Source organism: Varroa jacobsoni, unplaced genomic scaffold (genome assembly GCF_002532875.2).
Source record: "Varroa jacobsoni isolate VJ856 unplaced genomic scaffold, vjacob_1.0 scaffold_896, whole genome shotgun sequence".
Classification (NCBI taxonomy): Eukaryota; Metazoa; Arthropoda; class Arachnida; order Mesostigmata; family Varroidae; genus Varroa; species Varroa jacobsoni.
In genome coordinates this window covers 36,283-48,724 of record NW_019213798.1, presented here as the reverse complement: position 1 = coordinate 48,724, position 12,442 = coordinate 36,283, and the positions used below count along the sequence as shown (strand labels likewise).

General features: G+C 41.5%; 1 long non-coding RNA gene across 10 annotated transcripts in view; it reads left to right on the top strand.

Moving 5' to 3' along the window:
* The first annotated feature begins 1,047 nt into the window (after positions 1 to 1,047).
* LOC111264764 (uncharacterized) overlaps positions 1,048 to 12,442 on the top strand; it is a 17,619-nt gene continuing 6,224 nt past the window's right edge. For 4 of the 10 annotated variants that reach the window (XR_015312795.1, XR_015312796.1, XR_002683062.2 and 1 more), the window contains exon 1: positions 11,925 to 12,092. This is a non-coding gene — a long non-coding RNA (uncharacterized LOC111264764). The other 6 variants (XR_002683063.2, XR_002683064.2, XR_002683059.2 and 3 more) reach the window with 6 other exon arrangements.

Sequence of the window (12,442 nt, the reverse complement as noted above, 5' to 3'; positions counted from 1 at the left end):
TGCCGACCATCGATCGCCGATCACTCGATCTAATCAACCTTTTTCAAAATGCTAATAACTCGTCCGAAGATTATTCTGTGGCTGATTTTAACACCTCGGGGTGTCTGCACTTCCATTAAACACCTGATACTACGCAACTTCGTTGTGCTAGGAGCCTTCGAAATCTAAGTACACGTAAAGAACGAACCAAACCTCTTCGTCACAGGACTTCTTAGAAGGCTATCGTCTGAGACCAAAACAAAATAGGACCAAGTAGGTTTTTTTACATATGCTTGCGTGAGCCTATGAGTTATGTGACTCTGTGAACGTTGCGATTTGCATCATTGTACGTGTGTTTGTTACGACGACGATATCCCTAAGCTTACAGTTATTCCGGTTATACTGCTTTGTGGTTCGCTGCTCTATTTAATATGGGTAAGGAAATTACGGCATTGAACTAACGCCATATGCGGCACGCGTATAGGACTAAATAGTTTTAACTATTTATCGGGGGTATGATGGTCTTTTGATGAGACTAGCCGCCTTAAAAGCCGCTGCCGCTGATATTTTTAAACCGTTTTCGCTAAGCGAATCACCCATCCCGTTAAAAAATGTTGCTTTTATCACACATAGTACGTTTGTACATGCGTCTATTCGTGTGTGTGGGGAGAATTGTGACACATAGAGAGAAAAAAAAAAAGAAAGCTTGTTGTGGGGATAGGACCATTAATCTTGGCTATATCGGTCTGTGTAAAGATCGCACCTAGACACTCCCTTCCCAAACGCTAAATGCCGCTAGCCACACGTGCCCGCAACTACGAAATCATCTAGACCCACATGCCGGCATCGACATACATTAGAATAGAACAACTAAATGATTGTCTTGTTACTTAGGTGAGGCATACTGTGACAGCCTCGACCCTCTTCTTAGACATGCCTGTCTGTCGCGGCTTGAATCGGTCGTATGGCCGATAGCCACTAGTATGGAAAGAGCAGAGCTTAACTGTGCGATATCCTTATATACAAAGCGACTAAAACCTGTGTGTCGGTCCCTACTCAAGCTTCTATGTGAGCGTTACGTGATGGCGGAGAGTACAGCACACGAAGGCCTTGGCCGCCGAAGCAAACGGTTCGTGTGCACGCAGGACACTTCAACGTGAGTTTTTTGCTACCTATAAACAGGCAAGTGAGGCAATATTTATATACAGTTGAGCTTATATGTATGTAAAGCGTAGAAGTTGTAAATAACCCTAAGCTATATACTCTATTATCTGATCATCAGGAGACGGTGAATTTGGCCTAAAAACTACAGCGGTGCAAAATTGCTGTCCCAATGGCTTATACCGAACTACGCTAAAACTGTTGTCATTTAGCTTCGCTGATCAAAATTTACACATATTATAACGCTACTGGTTAAGTGTCAATGATTGTCCAAAAAAAAAATGCTATATAATAATATACATTAACATCATCATCAATTATTTGTGTTCGTTTTCTTGTTTGTGTTGAGTATCAGTTTCGAAAATCTGCGTTGTTACGTATCACGTTGGATAGGCGTAGGCTTTGTTCGTACGTTCCGGGACCTCAGTTGCTGTTTAAACCACGCTGGCGGCAGCTGCCTATATCGAAGCCATTTTAATCGAGGACCCCCCGATTCAAACTTTTTTTTATTAGTCCGACAAATAAACGAATTTCAAACGTATGGGTACAGGGTCCAGCGGAACAACCTTGACATACAACGCCTTAGTACGGTCGTATAACAAACGAACTACTGTAAAGTATTGTGATTTGATGATGGATTTTTTTGTGGCTATCCGGTGACCCATAATTAAAATCTATGGCTCAATCCACAATGATAATCCCCAGTCCAACCGGCTGTATCCGACCGGACATTATTAGGCATGTTTTGTCTAACAAACTTCTCACATATAGACAACAGTGTTTAGCTCGGCTGTTCTCATCAGTATTTGAAGCAGTCTGTAACAGATGCAATATATTACCCTCCATTGTTGTACCTTGTCTTACAACAGCAATAACCGTCAATAACCGTCACTTGCACAGTCGACATTCTGCATAGCCGCGCCGAACGTCTGCGTTCTCGCTCGCCTATTGGCGAAATTCGTTGTCGTGTAGTAGCGACGACAACATTAGCAACAATGGCACATCGAAACAATGTTTTTATATTTTGAAAAAAAAAACCTACGCACTTTGTAAATAGTGTGAAAGTGTAACACCTTACAACCCCCTTATATGTTTTCCATAGATGCCGGCGTATGCGGCCATTTGCAAACTTTGCACGACGCCGACGATGGTTAACGGATAGCGACGAAAGCAGGTGATACAATTATTGCTAAAACCGAAAAAGGTTTGATGCACGGGCATAGCAGCATGTCGGCATGCACTTGATGTACGTACGGGAAGGCACCAAAAAGGTGCCACCATATTGATCTACTGCTACTTACCGTAGTCGTTGCGCTACCATCTAAATTTCACCGTATGCAGGTTTTACTATACCGTTAAATAAAAGACCGACTGCCTAAATGTCCTATCCTCGTTGCTGAAGGAAAACAAAATGAATCAACGACTGTTACAAATGTTCTATAGATGATTATGAAAATCCTGATGATGAAAGTGTACGCCAATAGGTCATCCTTCGAGCAAAGTCCGAGCAGGCGTACGAGTTGAAACGGCGCTATATTTTTTTCAATTTTTGATTCCTATAAGTTGTCACATTACGTTGTCCCACTCTAGCGGTCACAGAAAGTCGTTGGTAAGCGGTTTGGTGAAATAGGTAAGTTAAGACGAGTTCAGTAAGTGTAAAATATATAGTCATCGCCATTCGGTAAGTCTCAGAATAGACTCAACCGCACGATCCGGATTTTGCCAAACCGTTACCAATTCTGCTGGTTAATTGCAAACACCCTCTTCTAGCTGGGTGCCTCATCGCTGCCTACAAACATCAAACTGTTGCCGACTGAGACCTTAGCGCAAACGATAGCAAGCGATTGTATATAGCAACAATAGCAGAGCCGACGTTCGATCCATCGCCTATTCTAAGCGTAGTTTAGTTTTAACAGGAAAAACTTATTTTAAGTTAGTCAGGCAATAGTAACAGCATGTGTATGTGACGCTCAAATTAGGAAGTTGAAACTAAACTACTTAATAGACCATAGCCCTATTGACCGCGAAGTCAACTGGTCCTTAGTTCAAGGGCATTTAATTACAAACACAAGGCCACAAAGCGTCGAGAGATAATAACAACGACAACAACAAATAGTACATTTGACGTTAGGCCTATCGTGCCATTAGTACGTTCACAGAAATATTATAAATTATTGGATCCGAATTAAATTATTATGAGGTTATTTATTTACACAACTCTATCCGATGTATGCTACATTATAACAAAAAAAAAAATGTATTTTAAAAATAATTGAACAATTCAACTCAAGATTGTCGGAACAAACAGGACATTTACCCCTTTTCTCTACGAAAACTCTATGGTTGTAGCCCTTTAAAGATTGCTTAATTTGATATTAAATTGTGTAGAGAACTTGTCTGACTTTAGAAGTCTATGAAACAAACATTTACAAACCTTTCCGGTTATACAAACCTATAATCTATACGAAATGTGTAGCAACTCGCGCGGCCTCACATTTAATCAGTACTCACCTCGTTTGCTAACGCTTAAGATGCAGCCTTCATGCATCAGAACAATATGTATAGAGGTAGACCTTTGTGGACCCGCTGTTTGCACAATAAAACAGGGGGCTACTCTCACTGAGCACTAACAAAGTGCTTTCCGTGCTATCATTACGATAGTACAGCCTGGATAGTACAGAGAACCGATGAACTCAAATCGAGCTTCGAATTGAAAAGAGCTAATTATCTATATACGGGGGGCGGGATAAGGGTTGTGTGATCGCTAATTAAAAACTAGGATATAATTGTAATAACTCATCCATTTCGAGATCAAATACATAACTTTTCGAGTGTTACATCACGTATAGTCCTTCCATCACACGGCTATTGTTGAAACCGCTTCCAACAAGCAGCCAAGTGTGTCTACACTCGGGGTCGAGCCCTACGTGACTCTTAAATTTAGCGGATAACCACGTTACTCATTATGCCATCACGGGGACGGTTATTGAGTTTAGACGAAAATGGAATGAAAACATTGCGCCACAACACTTGTTAATTAATAATTTACCTTATAGAATACGTAACCTTCCAGCACAATAAACATAAAAATATTCGGTAATAGTTAAATTCCGAAACATACAACAGAGGAAAATTAGCATAAACAGCAAGCTCAGTCCGCTAGCTGAGACAGTTCAGGAGCGAAACGCACGGTTCCCCAGGGTCCTTGATCACGGGTGCTCGACCGGCACCAATACGCCATCGCTGAGTGTTTAACAGAAATCTCGAGACACAGTCTCAGACATCCAACGCTGACCCAGTTGGGTCACTCAGCACCATAATTTGTCCTGGAACATATAGATAGATCTACGGGAGCGCTGCTTTTACTAGCGCGCGCAAAAAACAAGTAAGGGCATTTTCGCAGGAAAAATGGTAACGGTCGATACGACGTCAGCGACAGGCCAACGAGTCGCGACTCTGTTCGATGGACATGCAGTGCGATTCCGTCAATCGATCTTGTGCTCGCTAGCAAGAAGTGCACCTAGGCGCATAATACCGAGTACGGCCTTAACTATACGACCGGGGTAACGATAGTTATAAACTATATAGATAAATAAACAAGATAGATCATTCTCAGCCAACTCAGCTACATATATACACGCATGCATATCTCTAAGACATACCATAGAGCACACATTGTACTAGCGAATATATCGACGCGTGCTTTCGAATTTGCGCGCGTTTTTTAGAAATGTATGCTTGGCCTAATCATCTACTCAAAACTAGGCAGATATATTAACGTATCCGAGCACTGCCGATTGCGACCGCCGACGTCAACAAAGGCAGGAATTGAAATCGATTGATGATAGACGTCTAGATAAAAGCGTTCGATGGACAGACATTCGCCGCTTGTCAAAATTACCCGCCTCATTTTGAAACCGGTTAGCGTCAGAGGAATAGCGACGTAGACAAAGGTGTAGCATTTTCCGTTCCTGTCATTTACACTTTTCCTTCAGTTGCTATGTGCACAATAGGGAATTTTGCTATTGCAGAAAATGTGATCGATTAGCCATCTCGAGATGGTAGATGTCGCGTACGTGAAAAGATACGACAGCTTTCTAAACCGAAATTGCCCCAGTTGTATTGCACGCGAACAAAGCCTGCAGATTTGACAATGGTGAGTGGCTAGCCCAGTGGAAGTGTAGGGCCTTTGTCCTTTGCCGCTGGCGTTCTGTTGTGGTTGTTGCTGTGGCTATTGCGGTTACTGCTGTGAACTACTGTGAGTTGTTTTGGCAGCGTGGGAATCAGGAACAGCAAATTTGCCATGGTCATCTCAGGGCATTGATGTATAGGAGATCATTTTCGTTCGATGAACAACCGTCCATAGTGGAAAACGAAAAGCTAGCTAGAGAGCCACAAGAGCTTAGTGGATACAGGCCTTTTGCGGAACTTGATTTCCAGGGATGTTAGATAAGTTACGACAGGTGGTTTCTTTAATAATAACTCATTTAATGAGATTTGATGCAAATGAGCTTGACAAAAATCTAATTGGTGATCGTGTAAAGTGATTCAAGTGATCATGTCAACCGGCTTTGGATGTTTTTTAGCGTCGCTCGTACCTATCGAGTAGCCTATGCAACGTTAGGCTCTAGCGACTGACAGTGACCTTTCAGTTTCGGCGGACCGAACCGCAGAGAATATCCTTTACGATATAAAAATTTTGCTCCAGTCGAATGGCCCCTTGAGGAAAATAATTTGTAGCTGTCCCTCATGCATTTTTCTAGATTAGGACCTGGTAGAGGACAGGAATAAGCAGCACTAAATTTTAAATAAGTAAGTTAGGTGAGTGGTTTGGACGTCCAAAGTACCCCTATGCGGACAGCGTTTGACACTTAAGCCATTTTTATTTTTCTTATAGCTCTGTTTTACTAGATAATACAGACTTATTATATGTAAGTTCACTTATGTAGCATATCGTGCACCATGTACCGTACAGCATCAAGGTCTACTTCAACAATCAGGTATGTAGCTGGCGAGCCAGTTTGAACGAACACGAAGATTTCTCAGTGTCGTTTGAAGCGATATAATTCCTACTGAGTCAGTTTGATTGCGGACTTGTTGTATATCGTTGAAGCTTTGTCGACAAGTTACGACTGCTCTGTGATCAAAATATGTTGGATTTGCAACAACAGCTTTTGTTAGACGTGTTCTATACCAAACGAAAACAAAACTATCGGCAAAGTCCACTGTAGTAGCAGCGGTCGTGGCCGCAGATTCAGCCCGCATGTCCCTAAAAAGTAGTCTTTAAAGCTACGCCAATACCCAGATGATATTGGCTCTCTGCGAATAGTTGATCTTCACTTATAACGTCGAACGTATCGTACCTGACTATTGAGGCCGTGAGAAAGAAGGTTAACGCAGCACTCGTTACGTTCCTACGCTTTTTCGAAAGGCGGACGTTTCTGGGAGTAATAGAATTCTATATGGCCAAGTCGATCCTTCTGTAAGATTATTGTTTCTCTAATTGTCATCTATCGTAAGTATATGGTTATTTTAGCATGGCAACAAATTTAAGAAAATACGGTTTAATTCACGGCGGAAGGGATATATGCGTGGCATACAGAAAGTACAACGAATGGCTATCGAGGATTTGTGCTTCCCATTGAAACTATATAGATCAAATACTCACCTTCCTATTGTTTGTGCTAAACAAATTGAGCATATAAAATCTGCCCAACCTGTAAGGGACAATGAGTATTTACGCATGTCTCTCATGTAGTGAAGCATGGAACCGTCAAGCCATGTTTGAAACAGCTGGTTGAGTTTTCAGGTAATTACATTGTTCATGTAGGACGATGATTTTCTAAAGGCTAGGTAGCCGTGCGACTCGATACTTCATTAAAAGCATAATTTTTGTCACCTACACACGTTTGAAGTACGGTTTAAGTAATCATAATAGGGACAGTTTTTTTTTACGTCACATGATGCCAAGCTAGGCATAGAATGTCTCACTATAAATTAGTGAGTAGAAGTGGACACTTCTGTTAGGCTGTACCCTGACAGGGCCAAGCATTGGCTCCTAACCTCTTGCGTCGCATCGCTAACATTCTGATACATTCGAACGTTCCTATAATCTAATCAATCTTGTGTTTGCTTTTTTTTTTTTCTTATATAGCATTCAGTTTGTCTCTAATTATTATCTACTTGTGGTAGCAAAGCAGTAACAGCTGCTTTTGCTTTTTATGCAACCGCTGACTGCTCGTTGACCTGGCATAACTGCGGGTACGACGATTTGACGCGTGACGATGTGTATGATCGTGTGGTCATGCGACGGTGTGACGGCGTGCTGTACTTTACCGATCAGTCGCGATTCTATGCGCCTGCAGTTGTACTTCTGAGTCCGCCGCCGCTGTGGCCAGCCAAAGATCGCTCCTACCGCCGTTGATTGGCGCCACCGTCTTCAAACGTTCGACACCAAAAATAACAGAGAAAAAATACGGCACGCACGACGCAATGCAACAGCGTTGACTGGCTTGCCACCTAGCAGGCAGGCAGGCAGGCAGGCAACAGTAGCAGCGGCGGCCACAGAAGCAAAAGTGGACAAAACCTCCAAAAAGACGCCAGAAACACGGAGCGGACAGAAGCTTTACGTTGACGGCCGTTCTTCCTATCTTGGACATGACAGTGCTGGCAGCGTCAATGGAGTCGAACGAAAATCTAAAACAGAACGAAATAGCCACAGACCGCAAAAGATGACGCTGGGGGTATAAGCGTGCATAATACGTCTGTACCTTTTCATTGTGGTAGAAGGATAAGAGTGAGCAACCGCGCAGGTTAGCGAGTGCTATGTACTTATTCGTGGCGGATCCGGGCTCGACACAGGCACACATCAGTTCTGCTTTGAGCCTGCGAACGTCGGCATCAGCAGAAACCAGCAGCACGAGAGGAGGACAAAAGGTCGGAGGTCGTCACCGTTTCCAGGCATGTCTATTTCTCCTCCGAGCGATGCTAATGGTGGCCGCGTAGTCGCCCGGATCTGCTATCACTTCTGCCGCTGCTAGCCACAACTAGTCGACTACTGACGGCAGTAGTAGCGGTAGCAGTGATAGTCAAACTCGTAACGGTAGTATTGCGAAATGGGGCGAGGAAGTGTCAGCGTTTTGCCTTATGAGCTGCCGGCACAACAGAGCAGAACTCGCAAACTCCAGAAACTTGATTTTCTAGAACATTGTAGGCAGACAGCGTGAAACAGTAAGGTAACGCTTTCGTTTAGCCAAACCTTTGCCTTGCAGCGTGTCTTTGACTCGCTTTTCCCTTCTCGGATCGACTGACTCTTCAGTAAAACAATGCACGGATGGACGGCGCCCCACAGCTTTTTCGTAACGTTATTAATGCTGCAAGTTTTCCACGCTTGAGATTCGTACGGCGAATAGAACGCTACAAGGCTTCTGAGTCACGGTCTTGTACTCTAGCGTTTCTAAATGAGGCGAATAGTATCAATGAACCGAAAATATACCGAGAGAGATAGATAAAGAGCAGAAGAGATAATTGTATTAAAATGGCGCCGCTTATGGTTGAAAGCAGTTAAATTGTGCATGAGATAACTGGTCACGATACGATTACGCTGACTGTCATTGGTCGTCATATTTCTAAATGATTTTAGTAGCGATATGTTCATCCTTGTGTGGCTCGTCCGTTCATTAATGTAAAATAATAAATAAGATGAACCCCGATAATATCGACAGGAAAGGGGGTATATCCCGGAATGACATATTGCCGGTTGTAGACATTCTGTGAAACACATAGTGACGATACGTAAAGTAATACAGGTCATCCAAAAGACATCAGTCCACACAGCGTGCTATAAATTCAATTAATGAGTTGCTTTATTTTATGTTTTTGGACAGATTTTCTACCGAGAACATAATTTATACGTAGAACAGTGTCGTTAAATAGGAAAGATTGAAGGAACACTTTTTTATTTAAAGCACTCGTTGATGTTAGACGAACATTACTCCTAACGTCGAATGGTCGATGGATAATAACGGTACTGCTTATTTTTTGCGCCCCAACAGTGTAGAATATGTAGTTAACAAAATCGGCACCCTAAAACATATTTCGATATCTCTTGGTAAAAAGCTTTCCACGTCGAAGGTAAAATAAGGTAATTAGGTTTTCTCGTAAAGATCAGCTTTATTTTTGAGCAAAGGCCATCAGGCACGAGCTAATTTAATTGTTCGTTTCAGGTTATTCTAATGTCCTTAGGTGTGCTATGTGCATTTGCCCCTTTCCCATTCCGAGTGCTTCCCTCATGTCAAAGCAACGCCACCCAACAGATAACGTTAATTTAATTCGATTTTTTTTAAATGGAGAAATGTATGAGTCGGCAATGTTAGCATGACGACTTCAACTACATCTACGGACTGTCGATGTCTGGTTGCGCTCCTTTCCTTACCGATTTCTGTATCCGTGTTCCGTGGACGAGATTTTGTTGATGAGACGTTACGGCACCGGGAGGCCAAACTTTTCAAACTGCCAAAGGAGATGAGAGCAAACGCCGCGTTCACTACTACTAACATTAACAGCCAATGGCTGTGCTGATAGGCGATAAATGAAGGCATGACTGTAGGATGACTGAAATACGTTTAGTCGTGGTGCCCCGGTGGGGTTCGCTTCTGAGTAACCGTCAATGAACGTACGAGCGAGCTTCATTGAGGTTCGGCACGACGCTAAGCGGAATATTGCGACGTTCATGCCGGAACCGTTTCATCCCAAACTATCTCTCTCAAAGAACCAAGTTCACTGTTTTTAGCTTATACACGTATTTGTTTTTTTTTCTAATAGCAGCACAACCCCAATTATTGAAGAAACTAGTATTGCATTTTCAGCCGTCTAATAACGCACCAAAAACGCTATTTAATGCAGAACATTCCGGTCAAAATAGTCAGGAGCAATCCTTCTGAGAGCGATGTTAAGATAAAGTTCAGCTGAATGAATGCTACACAAATCGATCAAATATATATAAAGAGATGAGTATTGACATTGCTATGTCAGAATGTGATAGTGATAGAATCTTCCGCTTTGACATTTAAAGCTGTAACACTTTCGAACAACGGCTTGTTAGCAGGCCTAATAGCCTTAACGTTTTTCATTGAGAGTGATCTGTCCATCAAATAATTTCGATAAAACTTACCTTTTCTAAGGTAAGTTTAGGGATTACAATGGCACTAATCGGCTAGATTCTTGCTATTTATCGAGAGCCACTGTCTCCTAGGGTTGAACAAAAATTTACTTGCTTATTATTCTGTTCTATATTATTCCACGAAAGGATCATAATCATAATCATAAAGATCAGCTAAATATTTACTTGATATATAACATCAAGTGTCGGAACAGAGCTCTTAACACTTGTCAGAGCAGGCAAAAGTTAAGATAGCTAAGGTTATTACTCGTTGCTTAGCGCCTTGAGGTTAGAATAAATTTTTTTGTCATGACAAAAAGAGACTGACAAAAATTCGAAAATGGGTGCGGCTATATTTAGTGCGTAAATAGTAATTTGTCGTTTTAAGCCGCTGATCTTGTTTATGGACAAATTTCCATAAAGTCGTTATAAAATGTACGGTAATGTTTGATAAATATCGACGGTTCTAGGAAAACAACCACAGCCTGTGAACTATATCGTAGCGAAATAGGAAATGTGTCTCTCTTCGTGTTAAGCATCCCGAAAAAATTCAGACAGGAAACAGTGTTATAGCATTTATAGATGTTTTAAGCTTTGTAAAGATCAAGTTTAGGGTCAAAATAAATGTAAGGTTAAAATACAAAATATAAAAAACGAGTCTTTCCTGTGCGAGCCAGCTCAGTGTCTACATTAAAACAAAAGCGCGCTCCACTTTATTGGGGTATCATCTATAGCATAGGGAAACGTATCGTACAGTTTCTTTTGTATCTTTATGGACCCGCTGTGAAGGACAGGGGGATTCTAAACCTCTGATGTACAGTTGCCCACTTTTTGTTTCACATTATTTTAATGCAGTAGAATAATCGGTAAACACCTAATATTACAAGATATCACCAAAATGCTATATCGTTAAAAACGACCGTGGGGTTTTCATGGAGACGTGCTTACGCGGGGCTACGGAGCGACCACTAATCGAATCTACGGCTGTTACAGCCCATAGCGCATGGGAACCGTAACGCCATTACAAGTTTCTGTTGTATTTAAATCGTATACATTTATTAGTAGCAATACAAGTACTTGATAATAATAAAGTACATATAATAAGCAAATATTCGAATATGTGTCTATCAATATACATACAAGGTGGGGCAGAAGTTTATCAGCATATACATGTGTATATATATATATATATAGTGCGCGCCAAATGAAAAAAATATTTATTGCATTCGTTAAAGCAGCGCTTGTGGTAGATATTGGAGCTGTGTAAACCGATGGTATTAAGTAGGCCGACATTTACTTACATCGTCCCTGATATAAGCCGCCTGATATTAAGTACCTTGTTCAGTCTTATAGTTTTGCCATCTGGTCTGTCGTTATAGTCGATTATTTGTGAATCGCCTGGTGTTTCACAGATGAAAACGAAATTCATTCATCCATTCGCTCTTGTGCGACGAGTGTCTGGACTCAGCCAGATCATCGAAAGATGTAGAACTCTCTGTTTCTTCAGATGGTTTTTGGGGTAGATCTTTGAACTGTTAAGTGGATAAAACTTAAGCGGAATTATGACGCATATCAGAGGTATCCACGAAGTGACGTCAATTGAGAATAATAAGCAAGGTAAATATTTTGTTCTTGAATTAAAAGTTATTTGAGTACACGTGTTTGTGTCGCGACCTTCCCGCCATAACGGGTATCACCTTACAGAGTAGTTGCAACAGACTGATGTGTTATTGCGTCGAATAGTCATAGTGGCAACGCAAATAAAGTGTGAGCCAATATTTGTGCTATGGCGGTGTGTGTTTATTCATAATCACTTAGTTATCTCATAAAGTTGAGTTAATCGTTGTGTTCGGTAGTTGTGTTGTTCTTCAAGTAGTGACATTCCATGATTAGCTTGAGGGCTACAATCTCCACGGTTGCAATATACTGCTAGTGGACAATGTTACTTGTAAACTCTAACGGCCAATCATTTATATAGAATGGATAGAGCGCCACGGATCGCGGAGACTGATACCCAATTTCCTTTTTATCGTTTAGCTTGAAATCTATTTTTTAGAATACACTTGATGCAACTAATGTCAGTGAACATTATATATATATATATATATATATATAATATCTTCATGACAACTACTGTTTATT